Source organism: Thermobia domestica, chromosome 18, assembly GCF_964235325.1.
Source record: "Thermobia domestica chromosome 18, izTheDome1.hap1.1, whole genome shotgun sequence".
NCBI classification, from domain to species: Eukaryota; Metazoa; Arthropoda; class Insecta; order Zygentoma; family Lepismatidae; genus Thermobia; species Thermobia domestica.
In genome coordinates this window covers 23,832,424-23,851,966 of record NC_137471.1, presented here as the reverse complement: position 1 = coordinate 23,851,966, position 19,543 = coordinate 23,832,424, and the positions used below count along the sequence as shown (strand labels likewise).

The following is a 19,543-nucleotide window of genomic DNA, read 5'->3' as shown; positions in this document are numbered from 1 at the left end:
TATTATTATTATTACGTGAATTGGAACCAATAACAGAAACTTTTCTGTCTTTGCTGAAGCAATGCAGAATGTATCAGGTAAGTAATGCATCACACCATTTTCCGGAAAGACAGTTGAAGAAAAGAGGAAATGTGTTGATACGAATGAATTGCTAAAAGCTAATATAACCGTGGGCAACATAACCGGTTGAATGTTGTAGGTTTTCCAGTATTTGAAATTAGAATAGAATAGAATATTTTATTGTCATTGAGCTTTACAAATAATAGACGAATGTGATGTAGATATAGGGGAAAAATAAACATACAGACAATCAGTTGCGGTTAATAGTATAATGAACAACCTAATAGTATTTGAAATAAAGTGATACCGCAAATTACGACACAGTTTCTGCACATTCACTGAACTCTTAAATAGAATAAAATGAATTCGTTATTAACCAATCATATAACTTTTCCTTTTAAACCTTTAACGGCATCTGCTATATGGGGGATGTTAATTATTTATTTATTTATTTAAAATGGCGGAGTTAAAGCATAACCTTTTCCACTCAACCATTTACATTTTTTTTTGTACAGTCGGATCTCATAATAGTTTTTTTTTTTTTTTTTTTTTTTTTTTTTTTTTTTTTACGACGAGAATAAAAAGGATATACACTTAAGTACGTTAAAGAGCTACCGACATACAAAACAATACAGAAAATAAAACATGAAAAGTGAAAATGAAACTTATTACATGTAAAACTAACACTAAAATAAACAAGCGACAATGCTGAAGACATACTAAACTATACAAGGAGAAACAAACAAATCAATATTGATTATATATAACATATAAAATACATTCCTGTGATTGACTATGTACAGATAAAGTGATTCTGTATAATATATACGTTCATACACATGTATTAGAAGGGAATAGAAAAGAAAATAAGAATTAATAGAGAGAAAAAAAGGAAAAACGAACGACTGCATGGTAATGCAAGGAAGTTTCGTGTGTAACAACTTTTTTTTTTTACTGAAGACCTTCATTAAAAAGATATTCAAGCAGACGTTTAAAAGTCAACACTGAACCAGAGTTTCTGATGCTTTCAGGGGTGTCATTCCAAGCTTTGGTGGCAAATAGTGTGAAAGATTTGGAAAAGAAATTAGATTTGTGCGTTTGAACGGCGAGTGTTGTGTTTCCTTTAGAACGGGTATTTAGTGGGTAAGTATCGCCGAGAAATTTTAATTTAGAGGATAGATAAGTAGGTTTTTTACAATTAATTATTTTATATAAAAGTGTTAGAGGATGAATGCGGCGGCGGGTGCTTAGATTGCACCATCCTAGTTGCTGATAACAATGGGAGATGTGGTCGCAGCGCTTTTTATTAAATATATTCTGAATGCGCTGTAAACGTTTTGCCAGATCTTCGGTTAAATCAACATATGCTGCATCACAATAATCTAAATGAGGGATTACCAATGATTGAACCAGGGACGCTTTAATGTGTTCCAGAAGAAGGTTTTTAAACGCTGAAGAGAATGAAGGGAGCCGTAAGCTTTCTTGCATACTCTATTAATATGATCTGACCAATTTAAGAATTTATCGATCTGGAGTCCTAGGCTATTGACGCTATCGCTTACAGGAATGGCTACGTTGTTTACAAGAACATTCGGTAGGCTTGTAATATTCATTCTGAGGAGTAGTTTACGAGAACCAAGCATGATAAATTTTGATTTGGTTGGGTTTACTTGCAGTCCATTGTTACGTGCCCGTGTGCAGATACTTTCAATGTCACTGTTTAAGTGATCAATCGCGGTGGTTAAATTTAGGGGATTAGTGGTTAAATAGCATTGTATAGCATCTGCATATAAGTGATATTTATAATGGTATGATGTGTTCAGGCAAATCGTTGATGTATAAGAAAAACAGAAGAGGTCCTAGGACGCTACTCTGTGGGACTCCACATGGGGCAAGTTTCGTATTGAAACATGTGTTATTAGTAACAACTTTTTGTTTTCTATTTGATAAATAGAGCTAAACCAAGATAAAGTTGACTGGGAAAAGTTGTGGAAGGAAGACAGTTTGGCAATCAGTATGTCATGGTCTATAGTTTGGGTGTATAGTGGATGTTACTTTATTGAACAGCTTTGGTCCTATAACTAAATAACTATTTTTGACCTTCGATAATCTAGCAAAGGGTATATCATTTTTCTACACCATCTAGTATTATATATATGGACTTCATCCCTAAGTGTAGGAGTTCCTTCGTGGCTAAGCGGTTAGCGTATGCGCCTTTGACGTGGGAGACCCAGGTTTGATTCCTCGCGGGAGCTCATGTGGTTCGGATTCCACGTTAATCAGTAGGTCCCACCTCATATAGCCTTGTTGCTGAAACGGATGCTAAACTCGTAATTAACTCAATTCATCTCTAAGTTCATATTTGCAAGGTTTTGCTTAGTGTAAAGCAAGCCTAATAAATAGTGGTTTATAGTGTTCTTTATCATGTGTTCCAACAATAATCCTGATAGCTTTCTTTTGCAAAACTAGGACATCATGTGCTTGAATACTCTTATCCCATATCCAATTATGCTATGAAAAAATGCAAAATATGGATTCCTCATATACTCATAGCGAACTGTATCATTCAGTTTTCGTAACAGAAAGAGCGCTCAGTTATTTGACATGTTCCCAGGTTAGTTGGCTGTCTATACACATACCAAGAAATTTAACCTCAGTTTCATTATAGTTTTCTTTATTATTGCAGTGATTGAGACTAAAGGTTACTTTTCTTGTTTTACCTCGGTTTAGCACAAAACCATTTCTTCTAAACCAGGTCGCTGCCTCTGTTAATGCGCCTTGAGCTTCTATATACACCTCTTCGAAGCTTGTATTTATGTTAAATAAGAAAGCGTTATCCACGTATAGAATTGATGTATTAGTATTTAGAGGTACATCATTTATCATTATTTAAAAATAGTACCGGACCCAGAACAGAACCCTGCGCTACCCCATATTTTACTTCTAAAATGTTTGAATGCATATTATTATTAACACTAACTATCTGTTTACGTTCATTTAAACAGGATTTTACCAAATTTAAACTTTAAACTGTTGCTCTGGAATCCCTAATATGTTAATTTATCACATAAGATTATACTCTACACAGTCAAATGCTTCACTTAAATCACAGAATGTCGCTAGAGTAAAACCCTTATTTTCAAAAACTTCATATATTTTTTTTAATTGAATTAAACTTACATTAGTACTGTGTTGGGAAACAGATTTAAAGAAAAAAACAAATGGATAAGATAATCTGTGGTTAAATGAATTTTAAAAAGGTGAACTATTAAAATGTTTTGTTCAAATAACTTGGCCTAAGGGACAAGATAAACAAAAGAACAAGGCCTCTTAATTGTGAAAACCATGATAAAGTGGGGAATATAAGGAGAATCCAGGCTGGCTAAAGGGACGGAAGCAGCCAAAGACGAAGGATAAGTTATTCAGCCATGTGGGCGAGAGGATTCCACCTAACATTCATGTAAGACCTTTTTTCTCTTTGTAAAATCTAAGTTAGAGAAGAATCTGAGCCAAGTAAGGTCTCTCGTGTATAATATCCTGTGTTTACGAAATTTCTTTATTTCAATGTAACTTGATTGTATTTTAACATTTTTTTTAATCATGGCTCCCCTGGCGATATGCTAATGCTCAGATTCTTTTTTGGCTAGATTTTACATATTTTATACCAGATTCTATTTTTTTAATTTTTTTCTCTATTTCTTGGTAAAGGCTGATGGGTTTCTCAGTGCAATTATTTTTATAAATTTTAATATCCTTATAGTTTTTGTTTTGCTGAGTGATTCCGTATGCCGTTAACGCGCAGTGCAGTGCAATCACGGAAATTAGGTGTAAACTTCACCGAGATGCAGTCGGTTACAAACAATCTTACTAATTCCTGGTTACATTCCAACCCCCCAGCACCAGCTCCCACCTCACAACATTTCTCTCATCAAATTAACAATGTTACATCAAGTCCTCAAGTTAATGGATCGCCCTTAACTAACATTTCAAACCTATATGTTGTTAATCCCCCAACTCACAGCACAGGGCCGACATTATCGGCCACTTCCCCACCCACACAAGGAAATTCAAGTGATCCCACCATTCCCATACATCCAAATCCACTCAACATATTTTCGGCTACCCCGTTCGAAAGAGCAGACCTATTCCTTACTAATTTTGAGCGTACAGCAAAAATTGCGGGTTGGAGTGAAGACAAAATGTGTTCCATCTTTCCGTTATGTCTTGCAGACATTCCGCTATATTGGTACAAAAGTACCGAGTCACTTTCCACCCTGCCATGGAATACACTTAAGGATAAATTCTTAAAGCAATTTGGACCAAACAATTTACCGCTCTCCGCAGCTGAAAAATATAGATCCAGAGTTCAGGAACCAACAGAGTCACTCCTCCACTATTTATATGCCAAGAAATACTTGGCCACTCAATTAGATCACCCACCCTCATTTGACAATTTTTTGTTGGATTCAATTACAGGGTTATTGTCCCACTTCATTGTAGAATTTTCTCAAAAGACTATTAAGTCATTTGATGAACTTATCGAATTAGCAGCCACAAGGGAGAGAGCAGACAGGTTAGCCCAGCGGCGCCTAGCCAGCTTAACCAATCCTACCCCCCACCACAAACACATCAGCAAGACCCCTTTAACAACATCATTTCTCGTTTAGATTCACTTCAAGTGCAACTTAATACCCATCTTAATGCTCAACCCGTCCAACATACAATTGCATTCATGGAACATAATCAACCGCAGTACAGGCATCGCAACTCAGATCGTTCACCGTCTCCTCACTACTCCCGAAATTTCTCCCGGGGACGGGATGAACACACTCATCGTACACGGCAACGATCACATAGTAGGGAACGGAATGACAGGAACCCAACTCAATCCCCACCTCCTACTCCCACACCACCCTCAGCTCACACCCATAAATGTTGTTCTTGCCGAACTCCGAAGCCACAACAAAACTCTAAACCCACCACTCAGACCCCTCCCCAGCAGAATGTTAATAGAAAAAGTCGTCCTCCTTTTAGAAAAGGTGGGAACAATCGAAAGGGAGCAAACTATAACGAGGCTGCCTTGGCTACTATATATCCTATCCCTTACCCACAGTTTTACCCTCCACCATACCCATCTCCCTTTCCATTTCCGCTACCTACAACTTCCCAAACTCCTTGTGGTCCCACCCCTTTTGTTCCAACTTTACCTTCGTTACCCTCAACAGAACAGCCGCCAAAAAACGGATAAACTTAGAGGAGGACCGTCCTCCTCCTCCTCCAACTAACCATTCTCTCAATGACTTACAGTCACAACAAACATCCGACATACACAAGAACACACAGATCCAGCAACCTTCTCCAGTTGCTGAAAATAATCATATTCCTCCTCCCATACAAACAGACGAGTCTGGTAAACAGTGTACGTTGAATGTCCCATTGATCTTTAGAAGGCATTTAACTTACATTGAGGGCTCTATTGCTTCAAAACGACATTTAATAATCCTTGACTCAGGAGCAGAGCTAAATTTAATTCCTAGCTATTTAGTTCCTCAAAAAGCGCGACCTTTTCCTTTGGCCACGGTTCTTCACGGTGTCTCAAACCTCCCGTTTACGCTTACTCACGCAGTTACATTATCAATTACGATAGCGGGTCGTACATTTTCGGTTCTTTTTCGCATTTCACCCCTGCAGTCATTCCCCACCATTTTAGGAAATCAATTCCTCAAACAGCATCTGGCTAAACTTGATTACGAAACAGGCACACTAAGCTTAACATATTTTGGGCGCAAACCGGCACAACCCATATCACATAAACCTGAGGAGGTTCGTTTTCTTTCAAATTTACTGGCAGTTAAGAAAAACCCCAAATTTGTTTTTCAAATTGCTAAAACACAAACCATTCCGGCAAATAGTGTTGGCATGCTAAGATTAACAATTCCTCTAAAAACAAACATAAAACATTTTTACATCAATTTCCCTATACATGCCAATCTTAAAGGGTGTTACACGGTTCACACGGCTACTTCAATTGACAACCTTCAAATACCAATTATTAACCTCTCTCACTACGATCAAACTTTTTTCAAAGGCCTACCTATAGCCTCGGGCACAATCTTCCCTACAGAGCCTCGTACCTATAAGGCATACTCTGTCAGGCAACTTTTTGAACCGACGGAAGAACATGTGGAACAAAATAGAAGGGAAAGGATGGAAAAAATTAAGGATCACATTGATCTCACTAAATTTAACATTAATCCTGCACTTTCTCCATCCCAGAGGCAACAAATGTTGGAAATTTTAGAAAAGCGGGTCACTACTTTTAAATGGACAAAAACTGATTTTAGTAAAATAAAAACCTTTGAAGTCTCTTTGGACTTAATCGATGATAAACCTTTTGTTATGCCCCAATTTGTAATTCCACATCGCCTTAGGCCTATGGTGAAAGAAAAAATCCTACAGTTTCTTGAACAGGGCATAATCCAACCATCTAACAGTCAGTATAGAAATAATATTATTGCAGTGCTGAAACCAAATAGTAAATCGGACATTCGTCTAGTTTTGGATCTCAGAACTTTGTCTAGCAAATGCCAAACATTAGCAGATCCCATACAGCCCATGACAGACGTTTTGGATAACATGTCGGCTGCTCGCTGGATTATTTATCTGGACCTAGCACAGTCTTTCTATCAGTGTCCTTTGGCGCCTGAAGATCGCAAGGCCACGGCATTTTCGGTTCGGGATCTTCATTTGCCCCACACGCAATTTGAACTTACAGTGCAACCGCAAGGACATAAATCTAGTACGCTTAACTTGCAACGCATACTACGCACTATCTATCGAGATATACCAGCTCAAAATTTCTCCCTGTATGTTGATGACTTTTCTTTATTCTTCTTCATACTCGCATTTATTGGAACTATTAGACCAAGTCTTAGCTATTGCTGAAAAACATTCACTTTTATTTAATGTAGATAAATCTGAATTTGGGGTCACTTCTGTTAAATGTCTAGGGCACATAGTTGAAACTGGTACAATTAAGCCAGACCCTGACAAAATCGCTGCTATTACTAAAATACCGAAACCTAAAACCATAAAACAACTCCGTAGTTGGCTAGCGAGTGTAAATTTTTTTCGTAACTTCTTTCCATATATTTCGCTAACTCTAGAACCACTGTACAAAGCACTTCGGGGAAATCCAAAAACGTTAACCTGGAATTCTGATATGGATGAAGCATTCGAAAAAATGCGAATAGCTATGGTAAATCCTCCAATCTTACAATTATATAGTACACAAAACACAGAGCACATGTTAATGACAGATGCTTCGGCCGAGGGCATAGGAGCGTCTCTCCTTCAGAGAAAAATAGGAGAAAAAAAATTATCATCCGGTATGCTACGTCTCAGCCCGACACCCCCAAAGAATTCGACCTCTGCCAATTCACAATTTAGAACTTTTTGCGATTTTCTACTCGCTAATGAAGTTAAAGAAATATCTACTAGGTAAACATTTTACACTAGTAACGGATAATAAGAGTCTGCTAGCATTAAAGACCACTACCCAATTAACTCCTAAACTTACGAGGTGGTTGGAACAGATACAAACCTTTGATTTCACAATAATCCACGTCAGGTCATATCAAAATTCATTGTCAGACCTATTAAGTCGGAACCCCTTGCCCTTTGATGAAAAAGATATGGAACTTCTCGACACTGAAGTTCATCCCTTTCATCTCCTGGCATTAGATGGAAACACTGACATTGCGCAACTCCAAAGGGATGATCCCTTCTTCTCTAAAATAGTGCGAACCTTACTAACGGAAAATGAAAACGATAAAAACTACAAAACATGGCAAAAGCGATACGTTTTCAAAAAGAATTTACTATACCGTAACATGTATTCACCAACACAACCGCGCACCTTGTTATGCATACCGAGGGTACTGCGTGATACGGTATTTAACGAGTTTCACAATAACTCTTTAGTTCATCCTGGATACTTGAAATTATACTACCTCATTCCTAGCAAATACTATATACCGAATCTGAAAAATTGGTTACATCACAAAGTTAACTCATGCTTAGATTGTGGCTACTTTAAACGGAGTTGCCAACAAAATATTGACACAGTTCAAAGAATACCGTCGGGTGACCTCTTCGACTGCTGGAGCATAGATATATGTGGCAAACTTATGCCATCACAGGGTGACGAATATACACACTTTTATGTAGGTGTGGAACAAGTATCATCATTTACGGTCACTAAACCTATAAAATCTCCTACTACAGATGCATTCATAGATTTCATTACAACTGAAATAATTATACCCTACGGCGTCATGCGTAGTTTACGTCTTGACCAGCAACCAAGCCACCTGAGCTCCAAATCAAAAGCATTTCTCAATTCTCTAGGCATTAAGGCCATATACGCGTTGCCGAATTTGCACAAATCTATAGGACAAGTTGAATCAAGAATTTCCAATTTACAAACAGCCCTCAAATTTCTTACCAGACAGGACCACAAACAGTGGCCATTGCATTTACACAAGGCTACGGCTACAATTAATCACACTCCATTAACACAGTTTGGGGTTTCACCATTCCACATTTTATTTGGAAAGGAAGTGAGATTTCCAATTCAGAACTTTCTTCCTGATGATACACCTCCCACTGACATCAATGACAGGCTAGTTGTGCTCAAAGAACTACGGGACCTAATAGAATTCAGGAGGGAACAATTTTTCAGAAGCATAAAGAAAAAGAGGAAGCCAAAAACACCCCCACCCAATTTATTCCCGGTTCCCAAGTTCTTTTGAAAAGACAGCACAAAGAAGAATGAAAGTGGACCTCTGAGGCAACTCTATACAGGCCCACACACAGTTCTGAATAAACTTGATGAAAATTCATATCAGATTGATGTTGGAGGGAAAATAATTACTGTTGCAAAGAACAGACTTAAACTATACATTCCAGACACAGAGAAAAATACAGTTTTTGAAACTAAATATCACAAATACCTACGCGGCATCAAGGAATAGGCAGCAGACGGCATACAACCCCACCCAAATCAAACTTATAGCCCAATCCACTCCCACAAAGCACGCAATCTCCGTTGCAGACAACTCATATAACTCCATTGCATCCTTTCCACGCGTTTTTTTTAACCACATTGCTAAGACCATATTGTGATTATCTAAAACAGTAGTGCTCAAACAGTGTGTCGCTCCCTATGTTGTCTCATGCAGCAATAACTCTCGTTTCACTATATTAAAGCATCATAGATGAGTTGTAAAGACACGCTGCATGTATCTTTTGACGATCCTTGAGTGCATGGTATAAAAGCGTATGGTCAGTAACGAAAAGTTGAGCACCATTACTCCCGACCGAACTCACTGCCATTCATTAAGTGTCTCTCCTTAGCCCATCTAAATTGTTAACAAACATCCCTAAGGAGATTTAATATCTCAGTCATGATTTTGCATTTTCAAAACGGTCTAGCAATAGGATTAGTGATTTACATTCACTCTATCCTTCATTCACATTGGACCTTTTCCTTCCCATTCATTAACAGACACACTCATGCAAGCTTGCCGCCTTTGTCTCCCACTCGCATGATTCACTTAATTCTCCTATGAAAATATACACTGCACCTTCAAATTGAATTCTCACAGATAACGAGAATGCAGTTCTTCCCCACCCCCAAAAAATCTCTGTACTCCGCACATAACAACCCACGCAGCTGAGGTTTACGCGGATTGCTGATAACATCCAACACGTATAGCAGGACAATGAACTGTAAGGTTATAGGTATTCATATTCCGGAAAAAAATTCTACGGTGAAAGGGTACTCCTACTCCCCACCCTCAGTATTTTGCCTTGAACCCAACCGAACATTTCAACATCATACTCCTTACATACACATCGAAAAGAAAAGTGACGACATAGGACGCCACTAACATGCGGGCCTACCCAGCAGGTCAACACTCGCGAACACCCCATAAGTTTTAGACCCATCCTATTAAGATAATTGACAGGTTAAATGTTCCTAATCATTACATTACGCAACTACCCTTCTCCTAATAGTACAAGATTAAATTCATTTTACACTTTAGACCTAATATTGCATGACAAATTACGTCCCGATGGATTTCATAAGTATCGAGTGAAAGACCGGGATACAGCAATGACAGAGACTAAGCCTCAAGTATCTAACGATTATGAATTGAACCAGCCTGAAAACAGACATGCATTACGTTGGCTTTCAGGCATAAGTCACATTTTCAAAGAACAATAATAAAAACCTAACATACTTCTAACTAGGGGAAAACACCCACCCATTTCAGCCGACGAACTCAAATTCATAAAACAGAATGTATAAATAAAAGGAAATGACTCTTATTGACTGGGTCGAAAGCCCCTCCCCAAATTGAACATCTATTCCTATCACCAGTTGTTTCACTTCAATTTAAAATAAAAAAAAACTACCACAACTTCCTCTTCACTTTTCTCAGTAACACAAATAGAATGAAACACTGACCTTAGCAGGTTTCTAAAACAAAAAAAAATAGAAATAAAAAGAAATAAAAGGATCGGGGTTGATAGACTAACACCCACCCTCAATAACCTCACATTACAGAGCGCTGGATTACATTCAGCTATCTTACATACGCATGTATTGTAAACGTTACGTACAACGCTGTGAAACTTACGGCCGAGCTCACCTGCATCACAAATGCAATTCGGCACTATCATTTACTTAAGAGGCTCTAATTGTGACGTCATCACTGACATCTATGCATCCATCCTTCTTTATCAAATATCTCATGGACAAAATAATCGCGATCATTTTGAACAACGACTTCTTCCTTCTAACCATCTCGAACATCATTAACCATTCATTAAAACTTCTTTCAATTCAATTGGAGACATCTGTTCTTATAGACAAACATCACAAACTAAATATAAAATTCAACTCTCATCAGATACAAGAAATGCGTTATTAACTACACCACTTCATTAACAGAGTGGAAATCCTATATCGTTTCTGAAAGAAACTTTATTAAGACCTAATAGGAACGGCTGAAACCTCACAATCTCATTGTGGGCCATGTCGCCTTCAAGGCATCCGCTCCTTTCGTTTTTCCTGTGCCTGAAACCTAAATTCTCTTTTCACAGAGATTTGGCCATGTCGATTTCCTAAGCGAAATCATGCACAGGGAGCTAGCATTTAGCTAATGAAATTCATGCAATATTGATAAAGTCACATTCCAACATTAACTCTAATTCTCATAATGAAACCATAAAATTCAAATGTAACAAAAGAAGAAAACATACCTATTATCTTCTAAATTGATGTCGTTGTGTTCCTCAAATTGACACTGATATATTCTCACAAATCTGTGTCCTTTTATTAAGGCAATTTTTAACGCATTAGCTCCGTATATACGCCCTCGGCGACATAAATGACGAACAGATCAATAACAAAATACACGTCGGACATAACGTCTACAAGGTAAAAATACGATTAAAATCGGCAAAACTATGTTTGCGGTAGGCAACAAATTGCTCCATTGTAGATTACACCAACCTTGAAATTTCATTAATAACTAGGCTGCACATGACACACGTTTCCAGTTCATTCCAATTTCCTTTTATAAACAACTCTAAGGACAATTTATTATCTCATCATTAACTAACATTCACTTCAGTTTATCTCATACTTAAAAAAAAGACAGAAAAAAATAAACAGCAGAACTAACAAGAAAAATTGTGAAAGTAACAATTAGATAATCATCTTCAGTTCATCTGATGACAAGGAAGTTCGTTTGCAGTACTAAACTTAACACCTCATGTCTTTCGGGCAGAGAAGAGAAATTCCATAGTGTTGCATATTACTTTAAAAACAATGCTGAATAATACAGAAAGCTTTAAAACGATTTACCCCGCAGCTACTAGTCTGCCTTATTTTCATCCCATTTTCCGTCAACGAGAAACAATACAAAAAAAAAGATCATGGACTCATTTCCTTCCCAGAACTAAACAACTACATGTCATTGAAAGTTCATACACAATATGAAGCATTTCAGTCTCTAACTTTTACCAGAGGTCATTTTCACAGCAACATCCTAATATTAGCACCAAGCAACTTACGCTGCCACACAAGAAGACATAGAACACCACAAGCTTCTCGATATACAGAATACACATAATAATAATAATAATAATAATAATAATAATAATAATAATAATAATAATCATAATAATAATAATAATAGCATTCATTAACGACAAAAGGTTACCTTCTCAGCAACCATGTCACTGTATTCAACCATTGTATGCATGGGAAACGTTAACAACCATTAAGATTTTCAATTTTATTGACAACAAATAACAATTTACTTTTTTTCGAAACTTCATCATTTAATTTTTTTAGTTCCTTCAATTTTTTTACATTTGTCCTTTATGAATCTTCCTCTAATCCACATATTAACCTTCTCTCATCCCACAGATCTGTAATTTGCTGCATCTAATTATAATCCTTCTATATAACCCTCTCACACGCACACCGACAAAATATAAAAAAAATATACAATTATAATTGCACTGGGAATTTGCTGTCATGTCTCTGCCTTGAATTGAGAAAAGCATATCTTTTTTCTATCGAATAAATCTGGTATAAAAACAATACCCCACCCAGCTACGCACCAAACAAACATACAAGCCTCTCCTTTATTTCCTTCCTTTCACGTCATTCATCATACCTCTCATACATTGATCCTCTCAAGCAATGATGCCTCCACCAGTAGCATCGAGGAATGGTGCACAGTGGTTCGATTCTCCATGGTGGATTCTGCTTCCGGTGAACGACGCAGACATCTCCTCAAGCAACATCGAGGACCGCACAGGATGATGCACATTGGTTCGATTCTCCATGGTGGATTCTGCTTCCGGTCTATTCTCCATGCTGGATGACGCAGACGTCTCCCCCAAAACTCCAAAGAAGAAGATGGTTCCCACACCCATTCAACCTACTGCCAAGGTCGTGTAGTGGTTTCTCATAGAAACAGACTTGCCAATGGACTATCATGGTAATTCAAGACAACAACGGGTTGTTATACTCCTTCCACAGGCGGAGTGTATTAAAGAAGAGGAAGTCCAGGTGATGAGCACCCGGAAATTTTCACCCCCAATGGATGACAGTCTATCCCCCCTTTCAGCGGACTGGAGGACTGGGTCATGCCATGTTCTTGTGTTCTTGCAAATTGTGATGCAGTGTAGAACATCGTTGTACAGTGATACAGTGCGATGTTGTGAATGTGAATTGTGATTCCTATTCTCGTTTATTTCTTTACGAATTCTTTTTTTTATTCTTTTTTTATAACATGATTCACATTTTTTTGAACCTAATACATTATGTGATAGTGTTAAGTAGCTCACTGCCAGGACAGATTTAAAGAAAAAAATGATGAAAAAAAATATGGATAAGACAGACACACACTGAACGGTGTTATTGGAATCCTGTACTATTTCAGTGGGGCAATGTGTTGGGAAACAGATTTAAAGAAAAAAAAAACAAATGGATAAGATAATCTGTGGTTAAATGAATTTTAAAAAGGTGAACTATTAAAATGTTTTGTTCAAATAACTTGGCCTAAGGGACAAGATAAACAAAAGAACAAGGCCTCTTAATTGTGAAAACCATGATAAAGTGGGGAATATAAGGAGAATCCAGACTGGCTAAAGGGACGGAAGCAGCCAAAGACGAAGGATAAGTTATTCAGCCATGTGGGCGAGAGGATTCCACCTAACATTCATGTAAGACCTTTTTTCTCTTTGTAAAATCTAAGTTAGAGAAGAATCTGAGCCAAGTAAGGTCTCTCGTGTATAATATCCTGTGTTTACGAAATTTCTTTATTTCAATGTAATTTTATTGTGTTTTTGCATTTTCATATTCTCTCTCTCAGTGTTAATAAAGTTGCTTACTCAAGTATAATTCCTGGTTCTTTTACTGATTTCCTCAGAGAAGAGATAAGAACCATAATTTTTGAATTGACTTTAGTAGGATACTGACTACCGATACTCAAGAAGGTTCAATTAACAATTTTTTTAATCAGTACATGTGTTAGAAATGACTACCTGTGAAAATTTTAGTGTAACTTAGAAAAAGTCAATGAACATATACGAAGATTTTAAATTTGTTTATGGCAATGACTGATTGACGAGGGAAGAGTGTGATGTCACTCAGAGGTAATTGCATCAAATTTGGTGTAGGAGTAGGTAATGGAAATAGAAAAGAACGTGTGGAAGCATACGTTTCGCAGGCGTTCGAAATCAGAAATAATGGGCGTTACAGTTGTGGAGAAGTATGGCCTCTCAATCAGATATTGATGGGATGGAGCCTTTGCTTGCTGGTACCATTACCCATATTATCTCTTGTCCATTGGGTATGCAACAATAATTAGCCCAATGAAACGGTATTAAGAAAATAAAGAAAACATGTACACAGAAATACATCTATGTCAAAGACGAAGCTGGAATCTGCGACTTGGCTTTCTGAACTGGTCAATGGAACGTTGAGATCAATATGGAAGCTAACTTCACGAACATGGCATGTGTGTGTAGATAGTGAAGACGTTCTGTGTCATGTGTGCTAGGCAATAGAAGTAACATGTTCATTTTGTGTTCACACTATTAAAGAGCAGTGTTTGTGAAACATGCATGAGTTATATTTGGAGTCTTGAAAGAAGTTTTTCTTACAAGGCTTTTTCAGTCCAATACATTTTGCAGCTTTCTAGTGGTGAGTAGACCAAATTCAAATATTTCTTTTATCCTATACGTTAACAGTTATATTAATGAACAGCCTTGTATGTATTCAAACGGTTATTTTTGTCATGCCCGTCCAGTCGTTCCCATTTTAAGCATCACTAATCCTCAAATATATATTAAAATTCGCCTCACAAACACACAATATTTTAATTTTGGTGGGGGCCACGTCGTAGATATCAGAAACCTGTACAAATGAAATCAGTTAATATTGGTGGGTTCAAACATTTAATACTTGCGTACTGATAGCATCTTATAATGTGAAGAAATACAGCAACTTCATTTCGACCACTTCCCTGGAAAACTTCTAGCGACGCCCATGGTTAATTTATGTACATATTTTCTTTATTTTGTTTAGTATAATTTCATTAAGCTAACTAATGCTGCATACCCAATGGGTAATGGCAAAGGCAGTTGATAGATTTAGTATTCCAGCATTCGCCTGTTGAGACTGAGGGCGAACATTGGCGCATTTTCTGTTCAGCTCATCTTTGCTGTTTTCATTCTACTTTATTTAACTTCTGCATTGGCCGCAACAGCGAGCAAAGGCTCCTTCGCATCAATATCTCATTGACAGGTCATACTTTTCCAGAACTGTAGGACCCATTATTTCTGATTCCGAGTGCTTCCACACGTTCTCTTCTATTCCCATTACCTACTCCTAACCAAATTTGGTGCAATTATCTCTGAGTGACATCACACCCTTCCCTCGTGAGCAGTTCATATAGAGCTTGGATTAGCATAGGAAATCGTTACCTTGGCCCAAGAAAGTAATCACAAGTGAAGACTATGCCCACCGTTTGTTCTATGAATTGACATCATTCATCGCAAATCTGTTCTGGGGACATCCATCATTATTTTATTTAAGAATGATGTAGGGGAAAACGGGGTAATGGCATGCTGTGTATAGTTGCACGCACCCCTGTTTACAAAAAAGCAGAAGGCCTGCATGGTGCTCCATCCCACCAACAACGTGCCCAATGAACCTCACTTGAGTGGGAGAGCGCTGCAGAGAACGTACTGGGGAGTATGACCATATATTGAAAATCTTTGGTTTTCTTCAAAAATTTTCACCAGTTTTCTTTAAAATTCAAACTTATTTCTGGGGTACGGTATTTTTGTAGTCAATATGTATGAATAGTCAGTTTAGAATAAATATAGGGTTGGTATTTTGTTATACTATTTACGCATGATAGTCAAGAACAAAAAAATCAAGATTGCCTGATTTGGGGTAATAGCACACATGAACACAAGAATGCGTGTGATTACCCCATTGAGTGGATAACTGAGAAATAATACTCTATATATTAACCCTAGGAAGACGGATGTACCGTCTTTCACATAGAAATAGTGATGGGTAAATTCCCGGGAAGATAGTTTTCGGGAAAATTCCCTGGAAGATTCCCAAAAATGGGAATTTTCCGGGAATTTATGTACAATCACAAAGAAAATTGCATTGTATTACTATATTATGATTTCAAAGTTAAATTCGTTTTTATATCATAGTATATTATTACTGTTGTCCCCAGGGGAGTCTTTAGAATGTATATTCTGAACGATGTTTTGTTATTAATATTTTATTATATTTAGGGAGTACGCAAAATGGATATTTATTTACAATATGTTCTATGAAAGTAAATATGTTTCAAAAATGGTAGGTCCACATACTTTTAAACCGCTAAACAGTTTAAGTTTACATGTTAGTGGATTTTCTAAACTTTTACTACTAATATTTATAAACATATTACATTATTAAATGTTATAAACAAATTTGGTTGGGTAACTGCCAGAACACACACGTCCCACCATTTTGTCAACATTTGTGCATAAATATGTATGTTCACAATATTTGCAAGACACATTCCTGTCTTTATAATTTTGCATGTAACATTGCTACACACGACTTTTCTTCCTTCCCATTTCTCGAAATTCCATGCGTTAATTCACATGTAAAAGAAGTTCGATTACCTCTTCAAATTCGAGACAAAGAGAGGGGACAGACAGACGTCTATTACTAACGGCGGTTCAGGGTTTATTAATAGTACTTCATTTCTATTTCTACATAATTCTACATTACTTTACAAAATGATTCCCTTCCATCATTTGTAAATTAGTACTTTGCTACTTTTGACGATTCTTCAGCTGTGGCGGGTCAGATTTTGCATCTACTTTTTTGCGATATTCTATTCCGATGCTGTTGTTTTATGGTTTTGTACGTTAAGTTACGTTACAAACATTAAATTTAGTCAGCATTGCCGTGCGAGCGTGAGCGAGTGAAGGCGGGTTAGAGCCCCGCAGGGCACGTTGTTTTCTAGTTTCGTTACCAACAATTCACTTTCTTTTCTCACATAAATCACTTCCACTTACCTTTACGGTTTATACAAATCCCCTACTACCCTAAAAAAAAGTGTTCGATACTTTCTTGACTACTTGGACAGCACTATCAACTCATTTCTTTCGTAAATCATTCTACTTTTCGCAAGTTTTGGCCCCCCAATACTAAACAATCGCATTGAAATGACCAGAAACTAAAAGTAAACATAAAAAAAGCAAACTTCGCGTTACGTTCTTTTCACGAAAACCTGTACGGAATGACTCCCAAACTTCCTTTCTGTCTGCAAACACCGCTAAGCAATCATGCTTGACTTGGTACTACTAGATACACCTCAGACATTTGCACATCAGCAGTCGTGAAGGTAAACACGACTGAGGAAGAACAACAAAGTGTAAGACAACTACGTTATTTTTTATTTTCGTATCAGTCGGTAAGTAAGTGAAAGTGCGTTTGTTACCCCCTTAAGTTCGTAGATACTCAATGAATAATCCCTAAAAGTATGAGCGTCCAGTTCCTTCTGGAACTGATGCGGTCTTACGTATACTATATCCTAAACAATTACTCTACTTTTTAGTGCAAATGGAAATGGTACTTAAAAAATCATATTATTAGTTATATAAAGTACTGCCAAAGAATCTTAAATTTTCTAACCTCCAAATTTTTTAAAACCTAGAAGTAAGTCATAATATATTAAAATAAAGTAATTACTCATATAGTTCTTATAATTTGGAAGATAAAGTAAAGAAATGAAAATAAATTCCTTCCCGGGAATTTATATGCCAGGGAAAAAAACCGGGAATATTCCCATTATTTAAAATTCCTTCCCACAGGGAATATTCCCACTGCCCATCACTACATAGAAGACGAAGGGGGGATCAATTTTGCCGCGTTTGTAAAATCCATTTTTAACCCCTACAAATATTTTTTTTGTTATTTAATGACTTTTGCTAATAAATAGGAGTTTTAAATTTATATTAAATATCACTTACACTTCCTTGGTCGCTTTTGAACATATATTTTTAAATTTAATCTTCCTATACAACCCTCTTACTCATTGTTGCACGTAAAATACACAAATAATAGTTCTAAGCCGGTAAACATACTTGGAAAAATATTGCGCAATAACAATATTGTATATTCAGTCTTTTCTTCGTACTCAGAATGTTCAGTCTTTTCTTCGTTCTTCTCAGAATGTTCAATTGTTACAACACCGTTGCCGTATTATAAAATGTTTAAAGAAAGAAAGAAATTGAATTTCTTTCTTTGCGGATCGTGGGAAATCTTAAAGCAAACCGGACAGAGGACCAACTGCAGGCGGCGTTGGACGCTGTGAAAAGGTGAAGAAAAATCCGAGAAGTTACCAGATCTTTTGGTATGCATAAAGCTACAATTAGAACAAGATTAAGAAAAGGAGTTTTTGGAGGACTTAGTAGAGTGATAAGGAAACCAATGTTTACGTCGCAGTAAGAAGTGGAAATAAAACGCCATATCATAACATTGTCGAACATCTTCTATGGGATTATTTTGATGGAGCTTCGTTGAATTGTTTTTCAATTTGCAACACTAAACAAATTACCGAACTATTTTTGTACAAAAACTAAGGTGTCTGGTAGAGACTGGGCTGAAGGATTTTTGAAACGCAATCCACAAGATACCATCAGGAAACCAGAAACAAGCTCTCTACCGACAATTACGGGCTTCAACAGAGACGCAGTGAACAATGTTTTGACAACTACAGACAACTTATGGACAAACACCACTTCCCTCCTTTTAGGATTTTTAACGTGGATGAAACGGGAATCACAACAGTTCAAAAACATCAGAGAATTCTTGCACCTGAAGGACGAAAACAAGTTGAGTAGCAACAAGTTTAGAAAGAGGAAGAAACAGCACAATAATCTGGGCAGAGTCCGACTGGAATTGTAGTGCTAAATTGCAGCCTTTAGATGTTTCAGTGTTCAGTCTCCTGAAATGCAGGGTTGATATGTTTAAAACATGTTTAAAACGAGGGCTGTTGTTTTATTCAGTTTGTTTTAAACGTTTTAAACAAATTGTTTTAAACGTGTTTTTTTTTCGATGCTGGTTGGACATGTTTAAAACAACTAAAATATCAGATTGAAGAAGCTAATTTAATTTTCTAACAAACAACCCATCCTCCGCAGGATTTGTGCATGGAGTAAATTACAAACAAAGTTATATTCTTATTATAACAGCAATTACTGAACGAAATTTTGCACATCAATGTGCGTATAACTAAACCAACAGAAATTCAAGTGAAGTATTTGAACATTTCTTCAGGGGTGTCCATCCCCCCCAAAGCTGATGGCG

The 19,543-nt window shown here is 37.0% G+C and overlaps 1 long non-coding RNA gene across 1 annotated transcript in view; it reads right to left on the bottom strand.

The window, feature by feature from the left end:
* The window catches only part of LOC145675668 (uncharacterized), a 42,144-nt gene extending 28,102 nt beyond the window's left edge, over positions 1 to 14,042 (bottom strand). The window contains exon 1 of the long non-coding RNA XR_014129179.1: positions 11,392 to 14,042. This is a non-coding gene — a long non-coding RNA (uncharacterized LOC145675668). The remainder of the gene's footprint in view (positions 1 to 11,391) is intronic.
* Between the last annotated feature and the right edge of the window lie 5,501 nt (positions 14,043 to 19,543).